The following is an 8,771-nucleotide window of genomic DNA, read 5'->3' as shown; positions in this document are numbered from 1 at the left end:
GCATCACAGTTACATTTTGAAATATGAGCGAGAAAGCTCCCTGCTGTTGGCTTCAAACCCAAATCCACACAGTAACTTTGCTTTAAACATGAAAACTCAGCTACTACACACTGGATAAAAACATGGTTGTTACAGCCTGAAAGCTGAAGGCTCATCTTTTTTTTCTGTTTTGAGAAAGTTATGAATTATACTTGGAAAGGGATTACAAATGGACCTGCATGGATTAGTGCAGTCTGGCCCTGTATATATTAAGATTTTTTTTTACATAAGTAGCCTGACAGTATATTTTATTCTACACCAAACGATTACATCTTCAAATTGCTTAAGTGGTCCAAGAAAAGGCCAGTATGGTCCAAAAATATTAGAGTTCTGATCAACAGGAAATTGATGGATCTGTTGGTAACAAAAGCTTGGCGTGCATATTTGCTGTACTTTTGTATTATGAATGGAGCAACTTTCCTTCTTTCTGACAAAATCTGATTGTTATGGCCATAGAAAGCCTTCAATAATAATCCTGGATAAAAAGAAAGATAAGGAACTGTTAAAGGGATGTGAAGCACGTCTAAGACATACAGCAAGGCCATATAGAATTTACACTAATACTGGGTACTCCTGGGGACTAAAATAAACCGCAATAACTTGCTGTAGCTGCCTTACATTTCATTCTTCTGTGAGATATGAGCGAAAACTGTACAAACGATTGATTATCAACTCCTATTGTTTTTCTCCAGGCTCCAAATCGGTAATCAAAGGAGGCCGAACAGTGTGAGAAACAAGCAGATAATCAGACTGGAATCAATTAGTCCAACTTTGATCCAGCCGCTTGCCAGAGATAATCAACAACAACAACAAACCCTGCAACCAAACAACAAGAGGCTCCTTCTTACTGAGACCAATTAATTCCCCTATAGCTGTGCGCCTAATTGGAGGAGGCCCAGGCCATTCGTTTCGACTTTTAATCCAAGTGACATTGATTCAGTGGGAACAATCAGGCCCTCTTGTCTGATGCCATGTCTGTCACTGGTTCCTCCATGCCAGGCAGCGGAGGCAGAATGTAATCCAAACAACAAAACGACACCTGGGGCTGTTCTTGCAGGCACTCCTCCATGTCCCTGAACACCCCTCCTCTCCTCCTGTGTTCCCCCCTATACTCAGTGAGTGACACTCCCGGACCAACAGCTCATTAGCTACTCTGGGATTAAGACAAACATATTCTCATTAAAATCAGACCTGAATGAATGGTAGAAAGAATAATACCTGCAGAGACTCTCCTGATGCTGCATTCCTCGCTGCACCGAGCAGCTGTCACTTTATGGGAGCCTTTAATGAGGTTATTCTGACACCAGACTTTGGTGTGTGTGTGTGTGTGTGTGTGTGGTGGGGGGGGGGGGTGTAGGTCTATAAAGGTGCAGTGTTGTTGTGGTTTTCTCTATAGGCTATCAATAATTACATTTGCGCATGCCCGTAACATAAATCTATTTGATAAAACATAATTTCTGATCGCTTTTTTTCTGAACTGTGTTCTTTTGAATGTCGTAAACATTGTCCCCTAGCCTGCCACTGTTTTGCTGCACTCCCTAGTGATAACACGGGGGTGAATCTGGCACAGCTCACCATGTCTGTTTTCTGTTACCCTATAGCAGCAACTATAGGCTGCGGCCTTCAAAACGCCTGACGACTTTTTCCCCTCAAAAACAAAACTATGTCCCAAATCACAACGAAAAAATCCGTGCAACGTATCACACAATGCCGGTACCTCTTAAAATGCAAGTAGTGTGGTGTGTGTTGTGAGCATAATATTGAGTAAAACTTGGGAAAATACGGACGCACGCTCATCCAATCAACAACAGGCTGCGTCGAGAAAGCAACTTTAACGTTACTTGTAAAATAAAGTATCAAGAGGCAACACACAAACACGTTCAACGAAACAAGCGAAATGATGAATAAACACAGCTTGTTTGGAGTGATATAGTGCATTAACAAGCGAAAAGAGAAAACTGAACACACGGCTATCTAAGTCTAACCAGAATGAACTGGAAATGTAAAACTTAATTTTAACTTTTTTCAGGAAAAACGTGACCTATAGGTTGGTTTTAACTTTTAACAAGCTGCAAACACACAGCAACCCGTCACATTTGGGTAAAAAATAGTTTAAGGTGTCAATACGAAGCATAACACCGTAAACACACACAGAGAGCACGGTTTGGACAAAACTTACCCAAACTTCAGTATTTGGAGCTCACACTTCGCTTAAACCGACCGAGCTTCTCCTTGTCCCGCTTCTGCGCTGAGTTTAAGTCCCAAACAAAAACTACAGTTTTTACTGAACTTTTCCCTCTAAAGCCTCGCTGCACTCGTAATTTACTGCGATGCTACCGACATTTTCTTCGTCTCCCCAAGTTCTCACATTGAAAGGCCGTTTTTGGATGACTGAGCTCTCAAACAATTCTCCCTTTTGCGACGCCTTTTCGGGTCCTCCCACTTCCCAAGCAGGAGGAGGGATCTGAACAATAGGGACTGGCTCCCAAAATCCCAGAGCTGGGCCATTGCACCGCTTTTTTCTCTGGACTACAGATCCCTACTCACGGCTAATGAGGACTTTCCAGAGTTTGTGCGTATAACTACAACAAATGTGTTTATAAAGTAGTTTTATAAGATATCAAAAAAGTTCTGGAAATGTGTTTTCTTATAAAGTACGGTGTCCCGTAGGAGAAAAGTGCGCCCCCTCCCCCTCCTCCTGCTATGTTCCCCCTGATTTGGTATGCGTTGGTCCCCACAGAGTTTGTATTGACCCCCGTTCATGGAGGCCTGCAGGCCCTCCAGTGCAGCTGTGCAGTGCAGTGCTGTGTTATGTTGTTGTGAATTGAACGGGCTCAGCCAGGACAGTGTGGCACACACACACACACACACTTATACACGCTCTCATACCACAGTGATCACAGCTCAAGCCCCCCTATTTGCTCACACTGGAATTCTCTTCTCCACTTCAATCAGCACACTTTGTAAGGTGGGGAGCCAGTCCTGTCCAGTTCATTAATAACTGACTATTCTCTGATCACAGGGGCTGATAGCAGGGGGCTGTAGATGGGAAACAGGCCTCGTCTTCGCCTCTGAATGCAGGAACTCCCACCATGATGTTACCTGAGGGGTTATAGCAAGCCAGGAGAGCTGCATTCACTGACAAGCTGTGGCTTTTAATGACACCTGTTGCTCTGGTTCAGGTAAAAGTTTGTGACCAGACTCTTTGGATTTTGAGTGTTTTTCTCAATTAATGACAGAGCATTAGTAATATGTCCACAAACCAGACTACGCACGTCATAACCGGAAAGTTATTCTAGCTTCGAGATCTGCTCAAGGACTCATTACATGTGGGTGTTTTTCAGTGTTGTGCTGCAGTTTGCCAGCAAATCTTTGCCAATGTTTTGGTGTTGTTGCTACTGGGCGGGAGCTGTGTTTGAATGTGGCTCCCTCACTCTTGCACCACCCAGCACTACACTGTAGAGCAGAAACAGAGAGAGAGAGAAAAAATGGGAACCCCAAAAACCCATCCATGCTGCCCCTCCCCCCTCTCTACCTCTCCACGCAGGGCTAGATGAATTAGCTCGGGACAAAAGGCTTTGTGGGCCGGCCATGAAAGGCCTATTAACCATACTGCATCCCCCAGAGGCCCTGCCCGCAGGACACCGCCTCCCAGAATGCCACTCTCTCAGCAGGCCGCAATCCCAGCATGCACCGCTTTCCTTCAGCGCTAACCTCTGTCACCCCAGAATCTCACCATGGAGCCCCACACAGATTGTCATGTAGATGATTATAAATGTTGTTATGAACGTAATAGGGAGTGAGAAGAAGAGTGGGGGGTGTCAGAGGTGTGTTCGTGTGGTGTGATTTGTGTGTTTTTCCAACAAAGATTCTGAGTGGGATGGAGTGAGAGCGCAGGGTGTTTGCGTGTCAGGTGTGCATTTATCCGGTGTGTCTCATTCCTGAAGGGTGCATTGTTCATCAGTGAGTGTGTGTGTTGTGTATGAGGTGTTGTTTTTTTCTAAGGGTCTAAACCATGCAATCCAGTCTCCTCTACGACCTCCTCACTCCATTGTTTAGCTGTTCACCATGACAACGACCCACTCTCTCCTTCCCTCTCAGTATCCTGCTGACCTTAGCAGCTGTGTCACTTCCTCCGTGTGACAAAACCAGATTGAATCGCACACACACTTGCAATTGTGATGTATAAGAGGACTAAATCAGCACACTTTTACCCTTAAATTGATTGAAGCAGGACTGAAAAGAAATCTCTCTCTAATAGGTCATCAACCCCCTTCACTTCCTGAATATATTCACTTTCCTGAATATTATCTGCTGAGTTCACAGCTCAGCTCTATACCCGAGTTTGTGCAGAGATTTCCTTGCAGGAATGAAAGATTTGGGTGTTTGCGTTCAAAATCCAGAGTGCAGTGCATGTGTGAAAAGGTCTTTGATAGTATGACGTGACCTGCTGACAATGATTTATCATTGAACTGATAAAACAAGCACTCTGATCACCCAGTAAGAGAAGGGAAACGTTTATTACATTTCCTGAACTGTTTTCCCCAATATTTAATTTAAATACCCCACCCTGAAGGACCCCTATATTCTTCAGATTCTGCAGGCCCCCCCACATGCAAGGCAACAACCTTTGGTCATCAGTCTATAACAGTATACCAAGATTGCCCAGAGATTTATATCCATTTAAGGCCAGTTACGAGCTTTCGCAAACAAACACCCTGATAAGGCTGTTGGTTTGCTCATAATTAAGTGTTGTTCAATCACATCTGAAGACAAAGGTGTTTGTAGTTCAGCCAGACAACCACAGTCGATGGACGGCTGTAAAGCCTGACATGGACAGTGGTGAAAAGTGTTGATGAGAGGTATAACACACGAGTGATAATGCAGATTTCTTGCAACTCACTTTTTGACTATAAGGGCAAAAGAGGACAAACACTGGAAAATACATTTAAGCCTCAGCACAGAAGTCAAGAAGTTTATTTAATGCTGCTTTAACCACATTTTGAAGCCAACCAATCATGAAAGTATTAATTGAAATGATTCAGAACCCAATGACACTCATAATGTTAAAAGCCAATCAAGATTAGTGCCAGAAAGCATTTTGTGGCTTTGATCAGTTTGTTGTTACTGCTTATAAATGATGCAGGTCAGTGACTTTATTTATACACGGCTTGGAACAATTTAGCCATTCAAGCATTCTGCTTCCCTAAAACTTGAAATGATTAATTGCATTTACGAAATGTGGCATAAACCTGCAAGATGATTGCTTCTCACAGTGTTCAAGGCATGGCTGTGTCCAGGATTTTTGACTGGGGTGGCCTGACTGTAGCGGTGACTTATGAAGGGTCGCATGAAGTAGTATAAGCATGACCATTTTTATCGCCCCTAAACATATCTAATTTAATCAAATTTTGAAAATGGTACTGCAGACATGGAGGATGCTGCTTGGTCAGCAGTTGGCGCATGGGTTAACTAGACAGATTTCACAGGGCTCAGGCCAACCCAGGCCAACCAACATAAGCCCCCATGGTTCAAGGCTCAGAGAATCAAGTTTTGAGCATGAGAGGTTTGTGACATTTGTTCAATATGATTTATAGTCATTGTGGAGATTGATTGACAGTGTGGACTGGAGGAATGATAGCAGTGAAAACCATTTTGTCCATGTACATACAGGTTGTGCTTTATGAATCAAGATAACCCTGAAAAAAAATATTTGAGTAAAAAAATGTGAAATTTTTTAGCTCTGTGGGAGTTTCAGGGTTCAAGATAGGAGCAATGTGTGGTCGCTGCAGAATCACCTTCAGTCCTGGCTCAACTCTTTACTAAACTGAGACATTCATTCAACAGGTGTTTCCATCCCTACCTAGTATTATTCTATTAGGCCTTACCATTCAGGACACATAATGCCATTACAGAATCTGAATAAAGGATTTAATGAAGCATGGTGGGAGGTTGAGTCCAAACTACGTTTGTAGCACTTCTCCATCTTGTTGTTTTCAAAGTCCATTCACCCAGGAAATAAATCATGTGAGTGACTCAAGAACAAATGTCCAACAACAGATTCAAGAGGGACTGTGGTTTTTTTTCTGGAGCTTTTGCATCCAGCATTCTTTTCTGTCCATTTTAATGAAATAAAACGAAATAAACTCTCAAAAAGGAGCATATTGGGAAATGTCCAGGACACTAAATGATGGTGTGTTTTTACCTTTGAACTAAAGCTGTATGCACATTATTGATATAAAATCCATCTGAAAACAAAAAGTAAGTCATTCCTTTCTTGAGTAACAGTAACAATGCCACAAAATGACTTATACTGTATATATGAGCAGTAGTTCACTTCAAAAAGAAAACATTTTTTGATGGTTTGATGATTTTGAAGACATTTATCAATATTTTTTTACACCAAAAAAACAAACTTTGTTAGCTTTGCATAAAGACTAGAAACAGGCTGATACAACTAGCCCTACACAATGATACTCTGGTTTTTGTTCTGGTTTGTATAATTTGTTATTGTTTTGTTTGTTTATTAGTCAAGTCAGCAGGAAGCCCTCTAGTGAGCTTTTGAGTGTTTTGATTGTTCAAAATACAGCCCACTTGTTTGTCACAACAGCCTTGAGATGTAATGAAGAACAACAACATTTTAAAATGTTTTAAACAGACGCTTGTTAGCGTGTCTCAGTTTTACAGATGCACACACACTGTGCCTAAGGCTCATGTCAAGACACACAATCAAAATTCTCTGTAAAACTCAAGGAAGAGAGATTTATGGTGTCCTTTATCCTCAGATGTCTTCCCCCAAAGTGCACACACACACACACACACACACACACACACACACACACACACACACAAAGAGGGAGAATCTTGTTCTTCAGTTGTGCATTCTTGCCTGAGGAGCTTTTCATATCCGGAGATTTTATTGTTCTTTTCATTCTTACTGTAGCTCACTCTGTGTGTGTGAGAGTGTGTGTGTGTGTGTGTGTGTGTGTGTGTGTGTGTGTGTGTGTGTGTGTGTCAGTGGGATTTGGAGGGTAATAGGTTGTTATTGGTTCTTATTCCAGTGAGATTGTGCTGTCGAGACAGAGATCCAGCTCAGGTGGGGTTGGACCTCAGGCGTGTATGTCATAATTTTAAATGTGTGTTAGTGTGATGGCTCTGATTAAATCTTGTTTTTCTGAAGAGACTCTGACTGTTTTATACAGCAGCAGTGTTCTGAGCAGTGATGGCATCTGTTTGTTGAGATTCATTTGGTTTATTTTATTTACTCTGTTTACGTGTTTGCTTCAGAGATTCAGAGACTTTTTTTCCAGGATGTCAACATCCCTCGTCTTCACCACTCAGAGCTGAAATCTGTAACTTTCCATTACTGTTTTAATCCTGTTCCATTCATTACTTATTTCCACTGTGCAAAGGATTCTGATCCAATAATGATTTTTGCTCTCTCAGCTATTTCTATTTGGCATACTTGGTGCTCCCCTTAGAAGCTCCTTTATTAAATTTGAAGCTGTATTTAAACAAGCTTTCTCAAAAATGTCTGGAGCATTCAGTACAACATGTGAAATGGTTGAATTTAACGTGAATGCTTCAGTATCAGTCCTTTGTCAGTGCATCTAGTAGCCTGAACATTATACTTGAAATAATCTATCAAGCTATCATTATTTTTGCCATTTTAAACCAAAGGCTCTTATATCAGCTAACTGTATCATCCTCAGCATGTTATTACATTGTCAAATGAATGCATGAAAATAAAACAGTGCCAGAAACTCCGTGGAAACAGCCTCAATTTTAAGGACGCACTTGAAAAGGAGATGTTGCATCTCAAGGAGCGATCGGAGCTGAGCTCTAAGGTACAGCTTATGGGGACCCTAATAAGTAAAAAAGCCCAACAAGGACATTTTAGATACCAACAGTAGCTTTTACAAACAGTAAATGGTAAAGAAGTGGCGCAAAACCTCCATGCAAACGGCTTCAAAACAGCCACCTGTCTGTCAGTTCAGCCGTGAATAACTGTTTAACTTAAGAAAATCCAAACTGATTAGTAATAAAACAAATACACCCCAGTACAGTAATGATAACGGATATAAAGGATAGAGTGACTGTTTTGTTTTGTTCATTTACCTGACTGTAAATATGTGAAGTGATGCTGGTAAATAGGGTTTAATGGACTCTAAAGAGGAATCTTTGTAATTTGCAGCCAGCCAAGTGGACACTGCAGTTTTTGCATTGCTTTCATTTTTTTTTTAAATTAAAACATGTCGCTTGGTTCAGAATAAAAAGGAATGTGTATTATAATAATTGTCTACTTTAAGTTTCTGCTTGTGAGATAATGAGCTCTATTTAAGGTTGATCTTTCCTCATTTTAACATCAGATATGTATTGCTGGTATATGCTCACTTAATATGGGTTTATACACGTTTTAAGCTTTACTTATAGCGTATGGTACACATTAAAAATTTTATTTAATTGACGTCTATTAAAAACACAGTTTCCCTTCATTTATTTGAAACTAATTGGATGAAAAATGTGGGGTTGAATAAAGCATATTTTTTATCAGCAATTGTTAAAATCCTCAAACATAACTAGAAGCAACATGTGAGAAAAGCTTCTCACTGACACAATCTGACCAACGTCCAGCCTTCTCTCTCAGCCTACTCCATTTTCTTATGTTTAATTAAAGCAGCCATGTTTTGACTCAAGGAGAGCTGTAAATATTATTTGCTCTTTGGGATACA

General features: G+C 41.1%; 1 protein-coding gene across 2 annotated transcripts in view; it reads right to left on the bottom strand.

The window, feature by feature from the left end:
- The window catches only part of boc (BOC cell adhesion associated, oncogene regulated), a 23,636-nt gene extending 21,106 nt beyond the window's left edge, over window positions 1-2,530 (bottom strand). For both annotated transcript variants that reach the window (XM_079360806.1, XM_079360807.1), the window contains exon 1: window positions 2,219-2,530. The gene's annotated coding sequence lies outside the window, so the exon portion shown is untranslated. The remainder of the gene's footprint in view (window positions 1-2,218) is intronic.
- Between the last annotated feature and the right edge of the window lie 6,241 nt (window positions 2,531-8,771).

Source organism: Symphodus melops (assembly GCF_947650265.1).
Source record: "Symphodus melops genome assembly, chromosome: 14".
NCBI lineage: Eukaryota > Metazoa > Chordata > Actinopteri > Labriformes > Labridae > Symphodus > Symphodus melops.
Note: the sequence above shows the minus strand (reverse complement) of the source record. Positions and strands in the feature narration are given on the sequence as shown.